General features: G+C 40.4%; 1 long non-coding RNA gene across 3 annotated transcripts in view; it reads right to left on the bottom strand.

Moving 5' to 3' along the window:
- LOC120369641 overlaps positions 1-23,688 on the bottom strand; it is a 456,833-nt gene that overhangs the window by 422,723 nt on the left and 10,422 nt on the right. The window contains exon 1 of one of the 3 annotated variants that reach the window (XR_005583291.1): positions 20-116. The exons of the other annotated variants lie outside the window; for them this stretch is intronic. This is a non-coding gene — a long non-coding RNA (uncharacterized LOC120369641). Of the gene's footprint in view, positions 1-19; positions 117-23,688 lie in introns of those variants that run through there. 3 annotated transcript variants of the gene reach the window in all.

Here is a 23,688-nt window from a genome sequence, read left to right as displayed (position 1 = left end):
CAAATGTGTCTGTGCTGACCTCATGGAATGGTCTCCCGAAGCCTATTTGCCAAGCCTCCACTTGTTATGTTCACTGCACACACACCAGGGGATGGTCCAACCTCTTTCTTTATTCTGTGGAGTATAGTTAAGAACAATAATCAGTCAGGACAAAGTCCATGTACCCTGAATCGTACACAGAAAGAGGGGTTGTATTTGGCTGTGAACTCAGGTGTTTGATCCCACTTCATTAAGGGCCTGATCCTATTCCCACTGAAGTTAATGGAAATTTTTCCACTGATTTCAGTGGGACTAAAACTAGTCCCCAGGAGAGAAGGATTGGCAGTGGTGCAGAGGCAGAAGAAGATAGCCTGGCTCCCAATCAGGATCCCTTCCCATGACTGTTAAATGCATACCCTGCTGATTGCTGTTAGCTAGGCAAAGCCAAAACATACTGATTCCAACCTTTCCATTGCTGGCAGAAACAGCAGCAACATCCGCCATTGTGCTTTGTTTTGCAAACAGTAGGCCAATGTCTTCCCAGTTCTGGGGTTTCTTTTATTTATGAATTCATGGCTTATAGTAACTTGGAGTGTTTAAACTCACGTCAGGCCAAATTCTGCCTTGATTAGCACTCCATGATACCTCGGTGATTTCAATGCTAAGTTTCCTCCCTGCAGCTGGGATTCTCATAATGGAATAATTATATCTCTTCCCCCATTAAGTAATCCTTGCCCTACTTCTAGGACTGTAAAAGGGACAACATAAAAAAAATATGCTAGCCCAGCCCCAGCACAGCAAAACTGTGAATAAGAGCACAGTGTAATCCCGCATCCCCACTGCAGAATAACTTGGCAAACAAGCCTCTATACAGGAAAAATACATATAATACTAATGGGTTTGCAACCTAAAAAGATTCAATATATATTCTGACTAGAGTTCCTATCAGATGGAATGCTCCCTCTATTTGATAGTTACACTCACTCACCAGATTTAAAAAAGAAACCATCATATAAAATGACAGTTGGATACAATCATAAGGACCTAATAGCTATTTTTTCCTCCAATGTGTAAGTGCATTCAAACTGAAATTGGCAATATATATATTTTTAGACAAAAACATTTTGAAACAGACTAACCCTGAAGAACTGAATGATAAATCTGACTAGTGTGGCACTGACACAAGAATAAATTATAAAACAGCAAAAAATTATATTGAAATATATAAAACAATGATCCAGTAGGGCCCTATATTACAATAAAATCATAACAAAAGGAAATCTATTTATAGTGAACACAGTTATAGTGAACCTTCAGTGAAACAGAATGGAAGTCTGATGTTTCCTCATTGTTATTGTAATATGTACATCTTTTATAACAACCCTCCTCTTATATAGTGAAATTTCTCTGTAGGAAAAAAAATGACCATTGCCACTGGGCCTGATCCAATGCTCATAGCAGTCAACAGAACAACTTTGATGATGGGCTCCAGTGGAACAAAACTTAGAAGAGGTTTCTATGGGATACCAAGAAGTTTGCAATTATTAACTTTCCATAATTTAATCCTCAAATCGGCATTATTTGTTACTTCACATACATGTCAGACTATTATTTCAGCCATTTGTGATAAACACGTGAAAAGAGTCCCACTATTTGATTTTGATTCAAGTTAGGAATTTTTCGGCTTACTTACCGGTCCCAACAGAGGGAGAGTAGCTACATACATTACTGGCACCTTCACAAATGAGCAAAAGTAATCTCAATAAACAAAGAAACATAAAACATAAAAGTAGGCATGATTTAATTAAAAGCTGCGATCCTTTTAGCAAATTGTATTGTTTTAAGTTCCTCGTGCTTCATCAACCATTTTCCTTTCTTTACGATGCCTAGTTACAAAATGTTTGCACATCACTTTGCATTATATTGGTTTAAAAAACTGAGAACCCTAAAAAATCTTAAGTAGGTCACTTATACCATTCCCCAAGTTTTATAGTTTATAAAATAAAAACTTTATCACACCAACTGTTATAAAATAAGTTACAAGCATATATGGATGTTTGAAAGGTTTGTTTACTTTTCATAACATTCTGGAGGGGCAGTTAAAATAAGAGATTTAAATTTGTTAAGTAAATCTCTGTTTTGATTGAGCTTCATTAAATGATTTATCATATTAGTCATAAACATTCAGAGCATACACTATAATGGCTCCTTGGGAGCTATAGTGGGATATGCTGAGAATGCATATTAGGAATAATACAGGGAGGAAAAAAACATTATCTTACATGTTCTTAACCAGACAAAGGTGCTTCTCTTTTCATGTCCCTCACTCTTTTTAAAATTGTTTCACAAAAACACAAAGCAACCATATCACAAAACACTATGTTAAAATAACAGGTAGTGTCTGATCTGACCTACAACATCCAACAGCAAAGAAGTTCAGTCTGTTGAAACAAAGACTTTCCTTACTCCCTGTCTGTTATTCCTTGGTACTGACAGAGCCTCCAGTCTTGGGATGATAATACATGCAATCCACAATAGACAACAGAATGAGTCAAGGAAAGAGCTTCCCTGCCTGAACTCTGTATTCCTTTGTGCTTTTTGGTCAGGTCTGGAATGGGTTCAGTGTTCTGGAAAACTCTACTTAAGTTCAGGAAACATTTTCCTTGAGTACTTTAAAATATATTCTGCCTGACCTGAGTAAGGGTGATACAAGTGGATTGGCCTGTATTCCGTGTGCCATTTTTCCCATTAGAATTGCTCTTCCCTCATTTTCTGTCACAATCTATTTTATTTTCACGCTGTCAATTCTCTGCTATTTCTCTTGCCTTATTTTTCCAGTATATTTTTTTCCTGTTTTTAAAGTCTCTCCTAAATGGAATATGAACCTTCTGCCTCAAATATTATCAGGAGTTTGTCCGTTTAAAACAAAATAAACACAAAATCCTCTTCTTCCACAAATATTATAGCAAACTGGCAAGAGCTGAAAGTAACAGTAACTTTCTAAGCAGCTAACTGAGAAAAGGACTTCCAAGTGTTGATTCCTCAGTTTGTTTTGCTCTCTATGCACCCTGCTGGTGGCTCAGGGTGGATGGATTCTAGCACCAAGGATTTCTTTTTGGACAGGGAAGCCCCATGCTGGCATAAAGCTTCTGTTCCAACCATGCCAACATCCAGCTTGGGGGGAGGAAGAGTAGTGGAGCAGAGCATGGTGAAGCAGAGCTCTTATCATTTCTCTCCTCCGCTGGCATAAGTTAGAGCAGGCCCCCAGGAGGAGAGAACTGTAAGTGGAGAACTGAGTCTTGAATTCACCAGAACCTAATTTCAAAGATTACACTTATTTTATCCACTAAGGAAACATAATCACACCACGTTGCCTACAAGAAAAGTCCAGTCAAGACTCACCAACACAGCTTAAACTTCAAAGACTGAATACTTGCAAGGAATCTACAGAGACAAACTACTCTCAGAAATTATTCAATAACTTAACACACATTCATTTGAGAGAACATTAAACTCTTCACAGAAAATTTATGAATGGGAAAAGAGGTGAAATTCATCATATAAGTTATTGAGCAAATAATTTTTAGCAGATAAGCCCTCATAAGTGTCATAGTTGGGATTCAAACCTCAACAAGTCACAACCTATTAATATAAATGGAAACACTTTCATGTCTTTTGAATGTCTGAAAGTGTAATCTTGTATATCCTTAGGGTACCTGAACCACTGAACTTTCACACTTTTAAGAATAAGACACTGTTAGACAGCAAAGAGGTGCAGAAGCACTGTCATTTATACACAGTGGGTGAAACCCACACCATCCACAAAGCCTGAGTTATTTGCAGTCTATAAGCATGGAGAGGTGAAATTTTGTCCCTTCTACCTGGGATTAATGTACAAAGCTACTCTTTCCCAGCGCAGAATCTCTATTCCATCACCTATCGGCTAGAAATGTCATTACAGTCCCTCCAAGCCAGGGCAGAGGGTGTTGTGTTCAGATGGACCACCCTCCTTGCCATGTTCCATCCTACTCTATAATGAGCTGGTTCAAGAATTGGTTCCTTAACTCCTGGGAGACACCTGAGCACCACTACTGCACAGGGGATGAACCCACAGTTCCCTTACACAACCACTACCAAACCCTCTGCATCACAGAAGAATTTCACAGATTTACAGTTTAAAGATCCAGATCATAGCCCATTATTTTGGTAAATACTGATAATAGCCATCTTTGAAATAACAGACTTGGATCCATTATGCTTACTGTACTTGGAAGTATGGAGTGTTGTGGAGGCAGCATGAGTTCCAGGGGTGAGAAAATGCCACCTGGGGTTACCACCTGGCCGGCATTTGACTGGCCTGGCTGGTTTTATGGATTTTCCAGTTGCCAGAAAAATAATTTAATCTGCCAGGTTTTCTTATGTGGATCTAAAGATTTGCATTATTATCACAGTGCACTGGGATATCTAATGTTAAAAGTTTCTGTGTTCAGTGAGAGATGCTATGGTGTTCCCATTTCTGCAGTTAAAGCAAAAACAGATCAAAACTGTTGAATATACAGCAACTGTCTGCCCACCAACATGCAAGTGTACCACGCATGTATGAGAGAGAGGGTTTGAGTCACGCAAGAGTGAGGAGACGTGCTACGTTATCAATCTTATCTATGGGTGTTCGCTCTCTAGAAGCTATAAGTCGCTGTTGAATGGGAGGTATTGAGAAGTTGCCTTGTGGTTGGGATTTCAGTCAGCTTGCCTTGTGGTGGGAGGTACTGTTTTTTTGCATTTCAAAAGTGGTAACCCTACCTCCACTTCATCTAGCTAATTACAAATGTTGATAGTCTGAAAAGAAGTTCTGTGTAATGCTCCTTAAACAGAAGGGCAATGGTGGCCATACGAGGGGTCCTTTGAAGAGAGTGCTGTGGTGACTATAGCTATACAAGTGTGATGTCTTATTTTCTCTATGTGCAGAGTTCAGCATATTGTGTACTCACTTCATGGAGACTTCTCTCTTACTCTGCTGTATTTTATACCAACAGCATCCACTTGCTCATGTAAGTAGAAACATAGTGGTGTAAAGAAGAAATTGGAATGGAATCTCCAAGGCTCGAAGAACATCATCTCTGTACCCCAGCATAAAAACAGGCAAACACATTTATTTCAAAGTTCATACAACAAAATCATCCCCAAAAGAAACCTGGTATGTCAGGATTCTGCCCTCATTGAATCTTAACAGAGGACATTTAAACTCCATAAATCTGAGATTTATATTTTGTACTACAGATACACCCTTACATAGCAGCAATAACAAGCACTGCTGTTTATTCATGACAAGAAGAGACATAACAATTATGATCTAAAAATAAAACTAGTTACTGCTGTCACTGAAGAAAAATTATTTGCACATATTATGTTGTATAGTGCAATTCAGTATAAACCAACTTTGAAATTCCTAGTCATTATTTTGCTATGGTTTCTCTGGTACTAAAGTTGGCCAGCCCTGATGTAAACCAGAGATCATATATTCATTCTGGGTTGAATAGTCCCCTAATTACCCTATTTGCATTTTCTTGTAAATAAATCATGAAACCCTTGCTCAGTTGACTGGGGCATTAATCTCTCAATAATTTGGCCCAAAACCATATCTTTAGTATTTGAAAAGAACACAGAAATTCTCCTGCAGGACCTTAGTTTAGTTTAATTTTTTCCCCCAAATACATGCAATGTTTGTGAAGTGTAGGAGATTTGACATGTTGTGAAACAATTGCTCTAGTAGTACCTTACACTCCTTTGACTTTTTTTCTTTACTTCAAACATTGTTCATTCAACTGAACATTCATTCTCCTGGACTTTTAGTTCCTGGTAAATTCAGAAGAAATTTTATTTGATGAAGCAATAGGTCCTCAACAAACCCTCTGCAATTATGAAAACACACACAAATGTTTTGACTGATTAAATGAATATGGGACATTTCAGGTGTTCCGGTTATTCAGAAGTTCCTGGGATACTAGGCCATCATACGAAAATCCACGACTGTCCCCAGAAAACTAATTCATATAATCAAATTAGTCATAGGAAGGTAATAATGTTTCTTTCACTACTGAATCATTGCATTCCTACAAGCATCCTAGAGGTGAAAGACTCCTTAGCCAATTAACAATTTCCTAAGGCCAAGGGGAACATGCAATTGGAGACTTATTTTCAGAAAGTGCTGTGTGCCCACCTTCTGAAAATCTGGCCCCTATTAAGGGTCAAGCTAGGCACCCAAAAATCACTAGTCACTTTTCAAATTGTTCAAAGCCATCCAGTCACTGGTTTTTAACATTTCTACAGCTGTACTGAAATACCCAAATTGTGTTCAAATACAGATTAGTGCCTGCCTTAAAAGTAACTTATTTTGAATTTTCATGGCAGTAAATTATAACATGGGTGCTGAAGCAATCAAGTAATTTTTCAGAAATTAAAATTTCATAAGGACAGCTAACATTCAATCAGAGAGAATCTGATGTGATGATCTGTATTTATCCTGGTTGGAAATGTAATTAGCTGAATCAAAACTAATAATCATGGCCATTCATAAATTGCATTTAGATATTTAAGCCAATTTTGTTTCATATCTTCCAAAATAACTACTTTAATTCCCTCAAGTTCTTTATTTCACATGGTTCAGACACAATCCCCATAGGTTACAAATTTTGCATAATAAAACCATTACAGCTAAAAAAACTTGGCCGAAGTAATGTGGCTTCAATTAGTCACAAATGGTAAGTATAGTAAATCAATGTTTAAATTACGCAGGTATTTTGCTGCAAGACATTATACTACCTGTCTTGTGAGAAGGGAACAAAGCAAACTAATTTGTCTCTTGCCACATTTTTGCCATTTCTAAGGGCACTGCCCGCTTAGACATTATTGATCTTTATAACACAAACTTTTGTTTCAGAGCTGAGCATTTTTGGAAATCACTTAAGTGCTGAAAAATGGACTCAGAGAGCTTAATTTTAAGCTTTTGAAAATCTTGGCCCATAAATTTAAAAGGGACATTAAAGGATAAAAAGTTACAGGTTTGTCTGTTCTTTCTGAGGAAATTTTAGGCCCTGATTCTGCAAATACCTGTGCCTGCACTCGCACGAAGGCAGTTACAATGGATCAAGATGATCCCTCACTCTCACAGATCTTAGGAGACAGACCTGTCCCCGCTTACAGACAGCACCCCCCAACCTGAAGCAAATACTCACCAGCAACCACACACCATACAACAAAAACACTAACCCAGGAACCTATCCTTGCAACAAACCCCGCTGCCAACTCTGTCCACATATCTATTCAAGTGACACCATCATAAAAACATAAGAAAGGCCGTACAGGGTCAGACCAAAGGTCCATCTAGCCCAGTATCTGTCTACCGACAGTGGCCAATGCCAGGTGCCCCAGAGGGAGTGAACCTAACAGGCAATGATCAAGTGATCTCTCTCCTGCCATCAATCTCCATCCATAGGACCTAATCACATCAGTTAGGGGCTTGTTCATCTGCACATCTACCAAGGTGATATGCCATCATGTGCCAGCAATGCCCCTCTGCCATGTACATTGGCCAAACCGGACAGTCTCTATGCAAAAGAATAAACGGACACAAATCTGACATCAGGAATCATAACATTCAAAAAGCAGTAGGAGAACACTTCAAACTCTCTAACCACTCAGTGACAGACGTTAAGGTGGCAATTTTGCAACAGAAAAGCTTCAAAAACAGACTCCAATGAGAAGCTGCTGAACTTGAATTAATATGCAAACTAGATACCATTAACTTAGGTTTGAACAGAGTCTGGGAATGGCTCGATCATTACACTAATTGAATCTATTTCTCCATGTTAAAGTATCCTCACATCCTCATGTCAAATGTCTGAAATGGGCCATCTTGATTACCACTTCTAAAGTTTTTCTCCCCTGCTGATAATAGCTTCTCTTAATTAATTAGCCTCTTCCAGTTGGTATGGGTACTTCCACCTTTTCATGTTCTCTGTATGTATAAATATATTCTTACTGTATGTTCCATTCTATGCATCCGATGAAGTGGGCTGTAGCCCACGAAAGCTTATGCTCAGATAAATTTGTTAGTCTCTAACGTGCCATAAGTACTCCTGTTCTTTTTGCTGATACAGACTAACACGGATGCTACTCTGAAACCAGATATTAAAATGAATCGCCTCTGACTAGTTGAAAATATGTTGACTATTCCCTTCAGTTTTATAGCGAATACTAATTGGGAACTTTGAACAGAATGTTATTGTTTTTCATTTTGTGGGTTTGTTGATGATTTTGAATGAAAAAACCCTATCTTATGGAATTTTGTTAATATTTTTGATCCTTTCTTCCTTCAAATCTTGTCTTCCAAATTATGGCCCCAATTCTGCAAACATTTATATATATTCTTAGCCCATTCATATGCATTTTTAGGTTTGGGTTCTAAGGTAATTGGAATTTATGTATTTTTTATTATTTTTGTGATGTCCCAGCTAATGGTGAATTGTGTTGAAAAAAGCACTATTAATTAACAGCCCATGGTGATATTTTCTGAATTTGACTGTGGATGTATGGATGGACCTAAATTTGTAAGACAACTATTTTAGTTATTTTTTCAAAACTTAAATACACTTTTAAAAATGAAAAGCATGCACTTAAAGATATTCTGTCTTTTGCATAACAGTTTAGCAGGTAAAAGTACAGATCCCTTCTGTGCAATTAAATTAGGATCACTAACCCATTGGGTTCAAAATAACTTTTTATTGAAAAAAAATGTTGAGTCATTCCTACTTCCAGCCATGAACAAAAAAGAGCTTGTGCCTACTAGTGTGGCTGGGGATAAATTTGCATCCAAACAATTTAATGGACTGAAGGCCAAATATTTACTAGTATATATGAGGGCAGGATAACATGAGACACTGAAATAGACTTGGGAACAGAGATGACTTATATTTGAGAGAAAAATGAGGGAAGCGTAAATTCTTGCAAACTAAACATCTCAGAGCCAAAGCAAGAAATGTTCTCCATCCATCAGTTCAGTTTCCCAGCATCGCTGCAGGAATGCACTAACGATCAGACCAGCAGAAGACAGCCCATGGTATTTTAGCTTCTGTCAAACAAGTCCTAGAAAACCTAACAAGACATAAGGGATTCCAAACATCCACAGACCTGTTTCTCAATAGGAGAAGATTAATGACATGTAGTGAGAATGAAGACACTGCACTACCTGGCAACAGGAAAGAAAGCACTCATGAGTGACAGGATAGTAATTCATTGTAAAGAGGCAAGATATTTCTGGGATCTTTGAGAGAGGTTTCTCTTACCTTCTGAGATCAATGAAAGCAGCAATCATAGCTGCAGTTATGAAAATGAGGGATGTTAAAGTAAAATGGGTGCATGCACAAGTAAAGACAGTTGAAATATAAATACTAGGAAGTTACTTGGAAGCTGTGGTCTTCCTTCAGAGGGCCAAATCCTTCTAATCTAACCCTTCTCCTCCAAGGAATCCCACTGAAGGTATCCAGTGCAGGTTGGAACTTTGAGTTATACCAGTGGCTCCCAATCTTGTTCTGCTGCTTGTGTGGGGAAAGCCCCTGGTGGGCCGGGCCAGTTTGTGTACATGCCGCGTCCGCAGGTTCGACCGATAGTTGCTCCCAGTGGCCATGGTTCGCTGCTCCGGGCCAATGGAAGCTGCTGGAAGCAGCAGCCAGTACGTCCATCGGCCCTTGCCGCTTCCAGCAGCTCCCATTGGCCTGGAGCAGTGAACCGTGGCCACTGGGAGCCACGATTGGCCGAACCTGGGGATGCGGCAGGTACACAGACTGGCCCAGCCCGTCAGGGGCTTTCCCCGCACAAGCGGCAGAACAAGTTTGGGAACCATTGAGTTACACAATTATACAAGTAAAAGACATCCAACTAATCTTTACTTTCCAATAATCATGCTTTAAAATGAAAGGGAGTTAAAAATATACATCTATAAAAATAACCTAAAATATTATTTGATTATTGATTCTTATTCTTATTAATATTTTATTGTGAATAAGCCTTGCATTCAGTCAAAATTTCATACTGTAAACCAAACAAGTCACATTTCTAAAAGATGGTGTAACGACTTTATAATGTTGAGAACAGAGAATTTTTGATTTACTTCAACCACCAGATAGATGGAAGTTGCTAGGCCACAATTATTTTACCCCAACAAACATAGCTAACAAACCAATTAGCCACTTGATCAGGATAAATAGGAGCTAACCCTGCAAACATTTACTAAATAGGGTACACAAAGCACTGTGTTCAGCAGTAAATAATATCTATTAGCTTTCACACATTCTTTAAATAAAAATAGAGAAAAATAACCAGCAAATAGGATTAGGGGGGACCCCAAATATTCAGAATATTTTAAAAGGGCCAGATTGTGAAGTCCCTAGTCAGTATTCAATCAGTCTTTACTAACTGACATTTCTGAGAGATCCTTTTAGGATTTGGTCAAAATACATCTTATTAAAAGTACACTTACTGCAATGACATTATCTAGCTAAAAATACTACTGCGATAAAAAACAAGTAACCAAAACACCCACTCCAAAACAACTCCTTGAGAAACAGATCTAGTTATTTCTCTAAAAATAAAACCTTTTAACCCACAGGTGGTGTTTTTTTTTTTTTACCTCTTGCCAGGAAAGTAAACAGCCAGACCCAAAATATACAGCAGCTTTACAACGTCATAGAAACCTTTCCATCCTAACCTTTTATCAGAGGCTCTTCAATATTCATTTTAGTTTAAATCACTTTAAGAGCCACTTAAACAGTTTAAGCTTGTCCAAGCTCTTTAACCTTGGTCAAAATAAACAGCTTAAAAACAGTCAAGGTGAAACCCTTGTCAAGCAATATTGTTTTGCTAGTGGCTAACTGTAGACTATATTTGAATAGTTTTGCTAGAGACTAATTTTAGAGAATACGTGGTAAACTCCATGCCAGCTTTTGTTCAGTTACCATTCACCCCTAAGTTACTTGCAAAACAAATTTAGTTAAACCCATTTTGACTAAACCTTCACTATTTGCATTATTTTTATAATTAATGTCAATCTCACTCTATTTCTCTACTTCAACCATCTGGTCTTTATGGGTTTGCACTCCCTTTATTTTTTAAGCTTGGTAAGTCCTGTAATGTAAAGTCCTGCACTTTTGGCTGCTGTGAGAGGGATTGTTACGGTGTGACAGGCTGCCTATTATTTTGATTCCTTTTTTTGGAGGTCACACCCTTCATGAAGAATTAGCGCCCCATTATGCCATCGAATGGAGGATTACTATGTAGGGAAACTTCCAACACCATTTACCCCTGTACACGGTGTACCTAATCCAGCGCTTGAACTCTGCATGCAAAAAACAATGTCCTTGGGAGCATCATGTTTCCTTCCAGTGGTAGCCCCAGCTTGCTGTTTACTCCAGCTTGCCAACCCAGCCAGCTTCTGTGGTCTGGCAGAACAATACTTGGTGCAGAACACAAGATCCTGTATGAGAAAGGTGGTTTAAAGCCATTTTACATTCCCTTGAGCCTGGTCTCTAGGGCAAATTACAGCTGAAAACTATTCCACATTACCTGGCTACCCAAGGGTGGCGAAGCATACGGACACTACTTCTTACCAAGGACACCTGCAGCACTAGGGACTGGGATGGTGTAGCATATCAACTGCTAAGGCAGCTCTACACCACCCAGAATCCCCTTACACAAAAGGAATGCTCAGCTGGCTGGATCAGCTGGCTGTCTAGCTACCTCATACCATTGCAAAGGCACAAAGCCCCCATTCCATAGTATGTCTGAGAATCTGGCCCTGTGTGTTTTCGCATAGGTTATGGATTTTCAGACGCATATACAGAGGAAATTCTAATCTCTTTTTAACTGCCACCTCTTGGGAAGTGCAGCCAGTCAAAGCTCTTGGCATATTCTCTCTCAAGTACAGCAAGATGCTAGAAAGAGAGGAGCGGAGCCACTCACACCTAATCAATATGCTTTCTCTTCCAATTCCGTCCCGGGCAGAACGGACTAAGACAGGAGCGTCAAAGTGCCCGCCATGGGAGAGAGGGGTAGGACCATTTAAAAGCCTTTGTTTTTTGTAAGAGCACTTGAAACTGCATCAACTCGTTCACTTTAAGTGAGGAGCAAATTTCCATAGTGATCTTGGAGTTAAGCATTTACCACAGGCAGGGATTTGGAGCAATCAAATTTTTGAATTGCTCCTCTCTGGCTCCGCTCCAGCTCCAGGCATAAAACCTACTAGTCCATGCTCCAGCTCCAGGCTTTGCTCCAAAGCCCTGACCACAGGGTCAGCAACCTTTGGCACACGGCTCACCAAAGTAAGCCCCCTGGCTGGCCGGGCTGGTTTGTTTACCTGCTGCGTCCACAGGTTCGGCCGATCTCAGCACCCACTGGCCTCAGTTCGCCGCTCCAGGCCAATGGAGGTGGTGGGAAGTTTCAGCCAGCACATCCCTTGGCCTGCGCTGCTTCCCGCAGCCCCCATTGGCCTGGAGCGGCGAACTGCAGCCAGTAGGAGCCGTGATCGGCCGAACCTGCATATGCAGCAGGTAAACAAATCAGTCCAGCCCGCCAGGGGGCTTACCCTGGCGAGCCACGTGCCAAAGGTTGTCGATCCCTGATTTACCACACAGTCTATTCTAAACGATACATAACCAGACCCATTATCAATCAATGTGATTAACATAGGTACTTCATATGTACCACATTCAAAATCAGATCAGCACATCAGTCTGATTACCTATAATGGGAGTTGTGCACATACAGAAACAGCACCTCCAATACTTTACTTTGAATATGTTATCCTATTGCACACCTTTACACAGCAATTTATTATTATTATAAAGGTATGCACTCTGGATGAAGATGTATATTAGAGAACAATTTCTCTCATGTAATTAACTCAGAATTGTAGAGGCAATAAATGTTGTGACTTAATTAAATTTGTAAGGAATATGTAAGCATTTAATTAACATTTGACAAGAGTGCTTTAGAAAGGAAGTTATAACCTTCCAAAATATCAATTAGTAATTTTTAAGCAATAAATTGTTATTTTATGATCTTGCTATACTGCCTTTGCTAAATGCCATTTAGAAGATTGCCATCTTTACAGCCAAGTCTTCAGACTGCAAAGCATTAGATTTTCCATTGTGAAGTTGTACAACATTACCCATAAATATGGAGGGGGGTGTTTGTTTGTTCACAAAAGACAGGCTAACGGTTTGGAAGTTTCATTTGGATGATCATTGAAAGGTCACATGATTCCCTAAACCCATAAACTTACAAGTGTTCCCTGCCTCTCAGCATCCTAACATCCTTTTCCTCCCTTTTCCATTCAGGTCTTGTAACACCACCTCTTCCACCCAGCAATATTACCTCCCCTCCCCCTGCTCTGACCGAATCCTCCTTCCTTCTAGACCAGTGATTCTCAACCTGTGGCCCAATCAGCACACAACTGCAGCCCATGTAACATCCTCAGGGCCATACAGGTAGTGTATATATATATGCAGAGGTGAGCTGGAGCCGGTTCCCACTGGTTCGCGGGAACCGGTTGTTAAATTTAGAAGCCCTTTTCGAACCAGTTATCCCGCGAGGGACAACTGGTTCGAAAAGGGCATTTAAATTTAACAAAAGCTTCAGCAGCTCCCTGCTCTTCCCCCAGCCCCAGCTCACCTCACTCCGCCTCTGCCTCCTCCCTGAACACTACTCCGGCTTCTCCTCCCCCTCCCCGGCTTCCTGCGAATCAGCTGTTTGCGCGGGAAGCCTGGGGGAGGGCTGAGAAGGAAGCAGCGGATTCCCGCAGGTGAGCTGGGGCAGGGAGGCGGGCGCGCGAGGAGGGCTCCAGGCGCCGCATGGCTCTGCCCTGGCCCCCGACCCCGACTCCGTCCCTGGCCATCGCGTGTCCAGCCCGACCCTGACCCCGGCCATCACATGTCCAGCCCGGCCCCGACTCCGACCTTGGCTGGCCGGTCTGTGCAGCTCCGTCCCGGCCCCTGGGCCCAGCCCTGACCTCGGCCAGCCGGGCGGCACAGCTCCGGCCCAGCCCCGGTCCTGGCCAGCTGGGTGCCCTGGCTCCGGCCCCGGCCCCAGCCGAGCACCCGGGCTCCAACCCCAGCCCCGGCCGAGTGGCCCAGCCCGGCCCCGGCTGAGCGGCTCTGGCCTGCGGCCCCGGCCCGGCCCCCACCTCCAGGCAGTGCGGTAAGGGGGAAGGGAGCAGGGAGGGGGTGTTGGATAGAGGGCAGGGGAGTTGGGGGGGTGGATTAGTGTTGGGGCGGTCAGAGGGCAGGGAACAGGGGAATTGAATGGGGGCAAGGGTCCCGGGGGGGCAGTCAGGAAGGAGCAGGGGTTGGATGGGGCAGTGGAGGGCAGTCAGGGGCAGGGGTTCCTGGGGCAGTTGGGGACAGAGAGAAGGGGTGGTTGGATGGGGCAGGGGTCCCGGGGGGAATCAGGAATGAGAGGAGGGGTTGGATGGGGCAGTCAGGGGACAGGGAAGAGGGGTGGATGGGTCAGGAGTCCTGGAGGGGCTGTCAAGGAACGTGGGTGATTGGATGGGGCAGGAGTCCTGGGAGGGTGGGAGGGGCACGACCCCCTCGTGGGGTGAGGAGGAGGAAAACGGTTCTTAATATTTTGGCAGCTCATCACTGTATATATGTATTGTGTGGAAGCAGCCCACATAACACAGACAGCTGCATATGCGGCCCACAGTGATAAATTGGTTGAGAACCACTGTTCTAAGCCAGTGGCTCTCAACCAGGAATGCATGTGCCCCTGGGAGTATGCAGCAGTCTTCTGGGGGTACATCAACTCATCTAGATATTTGCCTAGTTTTACAAGAGGCTACATAAAAAGCACTAGTGAAATCAGTACAAACTAACATTTCATACAATGACTTGTTTATACTGCTCTATATACTATACACTGAAATTTAAGTACAATATTTATATTCCAATGATTTATTTTATAATTATATGGTAAAGATGAGAGAGTAAGCAATTTTTCAGTAATAATGTGCTGTGACACTTTTGTATTTTTTATGTCTGATTTTATAAGCAAGTAGTTTAAGTGAGGTGAAACTTGGGGGTACACAAGACAAATCAGACTCCTGAAAGGGGTTCCATAGTCTGAAAAGTTTAAGAGCCACTGTTCTATGCCACTGAAACATCCTCTGTGTGTGTCTTGACAGCTACATTGTCATTCTCCTACCATTATAACACTGAAAGTCTCCCTCTACTCTTCAGTGGCTCTGCTGGAGGGAAAGACTTGTGAAAGGTTCCATGTGCTTCAGTGGCAGCTTGAAAGACCACCCTACCCCCAACCACCACCACCACAACACACACACAGGATCCTGTTTCCTCTGTGGATACAATTCCTCCACTACCCCTATAATTCAAATTCTTGCAGCAAGGAAACTCCCTGCCTCATTTGAATCCAGCTCTGAGAATGGAAGAACACCAGGGCCCTGCTTCTCTCCACCCACCCCCAAGTGGACTGGAGGGTGCTAATTAAATGAACGTTTTAAAGTTACAGATATATTGAAACCATTTGTTGCTCTTTTGATTGCTGATGCTATTGGAGTGCTGCTAACTCTGCCCTTATTGAGAATCACATACAGAGAAGCAGAGAAAAGTTGTGCCTGGCAAGGATGTGGTGGAAGTTCCAAGAACTTGGATTAAATTCTAACCACAATTTTAGTCACTTTCTAAGGGTGTGTCTACACTAGAGTATAAAAGGAGTTAACTGATTGCCAGTTAGGTCAAGTTAGCTAAAATATTTGCATGTTAGCCTGTATGCTATATAAATGTTTGTGATTTGATCTAGAGCAAACCACAAACATTTCTGCCCTAGAATAACTATTCGTGGAGTGTCCAGACTGAGATGTGCAAATGTGTTTATTTAAAAATGTAAGGTAAATCCTAATAGGAAAAATACCTGTGTAACTAAACAATAACTGCTCTCTCTGTGTTCCTATTAACAAGGCTTCTCCTTTCAGAATCTGTTCCAACCATTTCTTTGTGAATTTCACCAGGAACTGCTCAACAGTCTATAAATCTAGTAACAAACAACTGACTCATGCATGCTACCTCCTATGCCTCCCCCATCTGCTTTGTCTATTGTTAGGTTTACACAGTAAGTAATACATTAACCTTTAAGCTAAATTTTCCAGATGAAACATGGTGGCAACTTGGAAAAATAAATGCTTCTTTGGACTTGAGAATTTAAAGCCTTGCACAGTGAACACTGACATGGGATGTCAGTTTGTTGGCCCAGTAATTGCTTTGGCAATGCTCCCCTGAAAGAAGCAAAACGATAAATATGTTGTGAAGACATCTAACTTGATAAACACTTTTGAGTTCACTTCTGCAGATCACTGACAATATGACCTTTGTAATTCACCTACATACTACTTACAAGAAATATGCTAATTGCACCAGCTTAAAAAAAGGTAGCTAATGGGAGGCAATATTTAGTTACAACACCAAATCCAGTAAAATAAGGACATTAAATCTTAACACAGCAAAGGAGGCCCAGAGTAAGTCTGCAGTTGCTAAAATGCATTTACCATTTTTGTTATCTGACCTGACTGGTTTTTTTGATGTACCTCCATCAACAGTGTTGTTGAGAAACTGTTTGTTTTTGCCTATGGGTGGACTGTGAAAACTATCAAGAACATCATCTCCTCATTAACAAAGTCACAAATTTCATTCTCTCTTCATCCGAGTCAGAGACACTGTCTTGCACAATGTGAGAGAAAAGGTGGTGTCATTTACGCATTCACAGAATGTCACTTCAGAAAAAGCTGGTGATTCTTTGACTGAAAAATAGAAACTAAGCTGGAACACTGAGCATGGGATAACGTCACTACATTGTCTCATTAACTTCCAACTGAGCAATTTTGTTCCTACTGCAGACCTGGTTAGCAGCATATTAATTATAAGGAAACGGAGTGGGAAAGTCTCTTCTAACTTGCTGATATGCCTGCATCAGGGGAAATATTCCCTATACACTCCTCTCTGCCAGTCTACTTCCCAGAGTCCCCCAACAATCACATCACTAATTGATGGGCGAAGCCAGTGGTTTACCACAGAAAACAGAAGTAGACAAAAACATTGAAACCTAGTCAAGGTTTCAGCAATATCCTGCAGTGGGGTAAGTTCCACATGTTAATTATAGGTTTCAGAGTGGTAGCCATGTTAGTCTGTATCAGCAAAAACAAGGAGTCCTTGTGGCACCTTAGAGACTAACAAATTTCTCTGGGTAAAAGCTTATGCCCAAATAAATTTGTTAGTTTCTAAGGTGCCACAAAGACTCCTAGTTGTTTTTATGTTAATTGTAGTATTTCCTTTAATTTGTTTTAAATATGTTGCAGTTTTAATTTCAGTGTCTTTTTGGTCTTGTAGTACGGGAAACAGTACAGGAGAACTCGAATGGCCTTATCTCTAAACTATATATTTTTTATATATCTGCCATATCTTGTCTACTCTTACCTCTCTCTTTTCCAACTAGATCTGATCTCTTCTTGCACAGATCTCTTCCTTACTACCCTCATCCTCCATAATGCTTCTGATCACATTATTCTCTGGATCTTTTCTGTGCCTACTATGTCTTGTACAGCTTCCCAGGAACCACATTTCTCTGACCTTGTCCAGCTGTGCTCAGTGCAAGTGCCCCTGGAGGGAGAGCATTTTAAGACATCTTTGCATTTCCCCAATTCTAGGGCTGCCAGATGCTAGCCTGGTACCCAGTGCAACCCCAGTGCTCTGTCTTGCACCAAAGGACTCCATGTGCTGTTTAGGTAACTGGAGATCAGCCAGACACTGGGGTACCCAGCCACATACCCTTTTCCTCATACACATCCATTGTGCTGCAGGAAGTCAAGTGGCATGGGAATCGTTATATTGGCTATACGTTTCCCAAGGATTTGGGAAACAAGGGAAATATTTACGTGGCCGGATCTACTGGCTAATGAGATGCTTTAAGCCACCAGTACCAAAAAGGAAGCCAGAGCATTGGAGAACAAGGGCCTAAACATTCATTTCCACTAGCTTGTTTTAAGATCTCCCTGTACTGTGATTCCTTATAGAGACAGTACGATCCAGCCATGTGCTAGACACCTAATCAGAATAAAATGTAAGTATATATTCACTGTAGAGTTAACTCAGGCTCTTACCTGGGTATTTCCCTTCTCCCTGCCCATCCACACTCAAAAACCTCTGACCCAAGTTTGGTAGCACTTTCATGCCGAGCTAGCGGGCCTGTGGTAGGCTAAAACTTGAGTGAGGCTATCATTCAGGCTGGCAACTCATCCATTTTGATAGTCCTCCAAACTCTTCCGCAATGTGTATCCGGAATACAGACAAGTTCTCCCACAATTCACTGGGAAAAGAATCAGTGACTCAGCTTACTGCACCACAAAGAACCATGGGATATGCCCCAAGAAAATCTAGTGACACACTCAGGGGACTGCAGCACCGGTGACTACAAGGTAATTTGTGTATGAGTCGGTAGCATGGTGGCTCACACCCAGGCTAGGCTAACCCCAGGAATGCTCAGACCCAGATGCCAATCATCCAAGGTAACTCTGCAGTGAACGCATACCCCAAATGTGTCCGAGTGATTCTAACTGCAAAGCACAATCAGAACCACGTTCCCCATGTGGCTCTTACGTTGCATTAAAATTCAAGCTCTTAAACTATGTGCTTTCCTCCAGCTACTTCTATCCCAGCTGCTTAACACAGGCTCTACTGGACTTATGTTGAACACTATAGCAGGTTCAGAGTTCTGCATGTGTTCTGCAGCTAAAGCTAGAATTCCTTGGGTTTCACCAGCCTTAGTGGTGATCCAGTTTCCACAGATAAGAGGTCACTGGTATTACTGTTTGCTGGCCTGGTCGTGATTCATGTTCTACTTACTAAATTTGTGAATGATGGGGTTAAAAAAATGTTGAGAAGAGGAATTCAGACTCAATAAATACTGAAAACACTTTTAAAATGAGTAAAACAAAGCCATATTTTCAGCAGAATTGCTTGGAAACGAAGAGAAAATTAACTGTAGCCGTGACCTCAGCATCTCATGTCAAGAATAACAACACTTATGAAGAAGTCTAGTAAAAGACAAGGAGTACAGGGTAAACATTGATTTTATGTTTTCACTTTAAGCGAGAAGTTTTAAAATGTTGAAGGTTTCACCATTTAGAGAATTCAGGGACATTGCCAGCAGCTGCCAAGTGATTTGGAGAAGCTGGAGAATTAGCCATAATCTTGTTATTTTTTTTATTGCAAAGTGATTTTTCTTTGTTGTTAAGAAAATTTCAAAAACCGTTATCTAGAAGTACAGTGAGAATTCAGGAAGCCAGGAGATTCCTCTGCTGCCAATAAAAATCAGAAACAGTGACTGGCCATGGAGAGACATCCCTTCTTGTTGCTGTTTGTCAATGAGGAAACAAACCTTTGAACCAGCTGTAAACCACTTATTCACATCAGTGAACTGTTACTCACAAATGAAGCACCATTGGCTTCCGTGGGACAAGGAGTGTGAATAATTGTTGCTCAGTGAGAGTAATAGGTTCAGAATCTGGCATGTCAAATCTTTACCGTCTACCACTTGTCTTTTACCTCTATTATTTGGCATATAGAGATTGGAAGATAACACTGAGTAACAGTACTAGCCTATGCCTGTGAAACGTTGTTGGTGAGTGTATTATATGTTTGTACATAGTTATATGGTATAGAATGATGGTAACCACTCATAATAGCTTACTATTTTAGACAATTTTTGGCAATATTCTTCATATAGTGTGTTCAATTTATCCTATTAGACTAAGTCTATAACATTCTAATGTGGGGTTATGCAAGTGCTGCATTTCTCTCTCATCTGTGTCAAAATAAATAGAGTTTTATACCCTAGCTAAAGATGTCTATAGCTGACCAGCCTTTCACAGTGACCGAATATAGGGGCCCTCCTGACGCTGCCAATTTGGAGAATATGAACTACTACATGCCTCCTAGTAAGTGCCAACTTCTTGGCTTGTCATTTGATGAGAAGCCCCAGAAGTGGTGACAGAAAAGCAAGCTGAATTCAACATCTTGCAATTGTCAATAGTAGTGGCAATGGGGTAGGAGGGAATCTTCCCATCATAGCTAAAGATCCACCTGCTCTAAATCTAAAGAGCCAAATCCTGCTCTTATTATGCCAGTTTCAATCCAAATAATCTCAGCTGAAACCAATGGAGTTACTCCAGCATCACACTAGTCCAAAAGAGCACAAAATCTTTTCCACAGTATTTTAATACTCTATAATGCCATTTTTCCAAGAAGAGATTGTATGAATGTGAACACTCATTCAAACACCGCACTTAACCTGCATGCCAACAGGGACAACGTGCATGACTATGAAAGTGTACGTTGATGACATGGCATTCAAAGAATCTATGCTTTACAAACAAACAGCCAAATTGAACCACGGTTTATATTAGGTTAAATGCCACAGAAATCACACCAGGGTTAAAAATAACCCAAAGCAAAGGTTTCCTGTGGTATCAATATAGGGTGCCATACTTTTTAAGCTGTACAAAAGTGTAGAAAAGGGTTGCCAACCCTCAAGGATTGTCCTGGAGTCTCCAGGAATTAAAGATTAATGTTTAATTAAATATTATGTCATGTGATTAAACCTCCAGGAATATGTCCAATCAAAATTGGCAACCCTACAATAGAATGATAATAGTAATAAACCCTACAGTGGTAGAAAAGATCCAAAAACCTTTATTAGATTTAATAACTTATGAGTATTGGAAAACGGAGACCTACAGGAAAAATAGTGTCACTTTAACTGATTGTTGAGATTTTTTTTATTGATATTTAAAAATATACAGGCTGTAGTTTTATTAGTATTTGGTCAGTTGTCATCTGCTGGAGTGAAGTCTTACAGGCAACACTAAACCATACCACTCTGACCTTTTCAAAATTTGAAAATTTTAGTTGCTGGCCATTCCTCCCTCCTGCCTGTAGCCTTAATATTCTGTGAACAAAAGAAAAATGGAATGGTCACCTATTCAAAACAAATATGTTGTAAAGGTCAAAGTAGTAAAAGAGAGTGGGGCTGTCCTTTGCAAACAACACAGGGCATCATGATTATGTGGTATTACTAAGATGACAGAGAACATAATGGAAATAGAAAATGGCAGAACTTTAATCCATTTTCAAACTGATGAGTTTAGAAAATACTAATTTAGGTCCAAATTCAGCAACAGGCTTAGGCATGTGCCTAACTGTCAGCAAGGGAGTACCTCAGCTGAAGTTAATGAAATATTCATGTGCTTACAGTTAGGCACATGTCTAAGTATCTTACTGAATCAGGGTCTAAATAATTATTGTAATAGTACCTTATTGAAATTCTTAGGCTGGTATCTTCCTATCCTCCATTGTTCCTGTAGGTGGTGGTAGCATATCTGGTGTACAACATCAAAAAACAACAATTTCCCCTAACATATTCACTTGGAAAGCCCCAGAATAACAGCAGAAATGTAGATATAAAAATAAATATGATCTGTTTCTTTCCTTCAGAACTAAGATTTTCCCACCAAATTAGAAACAAAGCTATAATTCATAAGCAATCTCAAAATAACCAAAGTAAAATAAGAACGTATCTATCAGCAGTAATTCATTCATCTCTAATTATAAAGAACTATACTGCTCACAACAACAAGAAATTTAAAGAGAAAAAAAGATTGAACAGGACATCAGCTAATCTTCCCCTGTAAAGGGAAAATAGATATATGTGAATTAAGTTACTTTTCTAAATTAAAAATATGGACAGTGGCAGGACAGAGACCTGTCAAGTATGGATACGCCATTCTACAATTCTTTGAAAACATTATCAAAGATATGTCAAATACTCAGCTAGGTCAAATGGATCCTGGAAGATTTTGTCTCTGTATGGTCTACCTCTTAGACACAACTTCCCTTTGTTTCACTAATGTTCATTTTTCTGGATAAGCATTTAATGATGTCTCTTTACAATGCAGAAAGGCTATTTAGGATTGTCAATTATTTTTATGTAGGCATACAACAAAAATGTAACTTTAAGCTTAAAAATTAGATCATGAGGAACTTAAAAAAATTATCCATGTCCCTCAAAGTTTTTCAAACAAAGGAATAACTCAGTTATAATCAATGGGAAAAAATCTTCAATAAAAATAAGTATGTAAGCACTATAATTTGCTCTGGGTTCATAAAACCCCTTCCTCTGTCTGAACTCATTCTCAGAGGGAATAAATTGAATCTAAGAATAGTGTCTATTGGGAGCTTTTAGGGTTGCTTTGCATTCTTCATAGAGTTGGGAGAATACTTATATCACAAGTGAAACCCACTCAACTTGAGATTTGACATCGCCACATATCTCAGTCAACCCCAATGCAAAAATTTATCAAACCTTGGCTGAAGCTGAGCAAACTGCTGGAAAACTGATGAATCTTTCTCCCCACTAACAACTTCTCCCCATTGGTCCCTCTCACCTGAAGATACATCTATGGTTGTGGAAATATTCAGAAGGATAATAATCAAAATACTGTGAACAGACTGACTCATGGCTTCATTCATCTCAAATTATTCAAGTTAAGAAAGGATTGGCTGTAGTTCTTTTGGTGGATGAGATAGGTGGGATGAGGAGTGTTGTGAAACTCCTCCCTTGGAGTTTTAGGCCTTGCTAAATCTCCTCTGTAGTTTCAATTGGTTATACCATACTTTACTTTCTAGTGTAAACGATTCTGAAGTGTTCCTGGCACTAATAAATGTGTACTGCATTCCACCACAGAGGTGGACAGTAACATACAAAGTGATTATATATTATGTGTGCATGCTCACACACAAGGAAAGCACCTGGGAATTTGGTTTTTCCAGATAAAAAGCTGTGTATACTAGTAGTATACAGTAGGTACTATTACCATACAGTAATGAATTTGTGAGGCTTCCCTAAAAGTGTCCCTGAAGTGGTGTGTGTTTGCTGGAGTCCGAGTCTCTGGTGAACAACATGCTATAACTCTAATAAAAGGTCCTTTATTTGTTCTATTTGGTTCAGACAGCATCCACCTAGAAACCAAATGTATTATACTCAGGTGTACATAATAGAAAAAAATATACTGCGGATTAACAATCCTGGGGGAAATGTACTATCAAAACTAAATTTTAATGTCAAGTAACATTTGATTAGAACACTTAGAAAAAGGATTGCCCTTGTTTCTATGTAAAATCAAAGAGTGAAGAAACCTCAGTGCATACTATATATTGTTACATGGCCTTAATTTCCATATATAAATTCAGAGGTATGAATTGTTGTTTAGAGCTTTGCTCTTAGCTCTCATACTTTTCATTACTCGTTTGAGAAATTTGAGGCACTAATGGGGGATGAACAGCCTAACCTGATCCATACTCTAAAGTGAAAAAAATAATATGAAAAGATCATATAATTTAAACAAATCAGGGTGCCTGGAGCTCATATGGGATTATGACTGTGCTCTCCCCAAAGCAACTCTCATTAAAGGAATATATACACCATATGTAGAGAGTCACACAGCTAATCAACACTTTGTTTTTTGCTCCTTAGTTTTCAAATGATGAGTTAGCTTCACAACCTGGTTTGTTTGGCTTACTAGAACATGAAGTGAAC

Source organism: Mauremys reevesii, linkage group 8 (assembly GCF_016161935.1).
Source record: "Mauremys reevesii isolate NIE-2019 linkage group 8, ASM1616193v1, whole genome shotgun sequence".
NCBI classification, from domain to species: Eukaryota; Metazoa; Chordata; order Testudines; family Geoemydidae; genus Mauremys; species Mauremys reevesii.
This window is presented reverse-complemented; position numbering and strand designations above follow the sequence as displayed.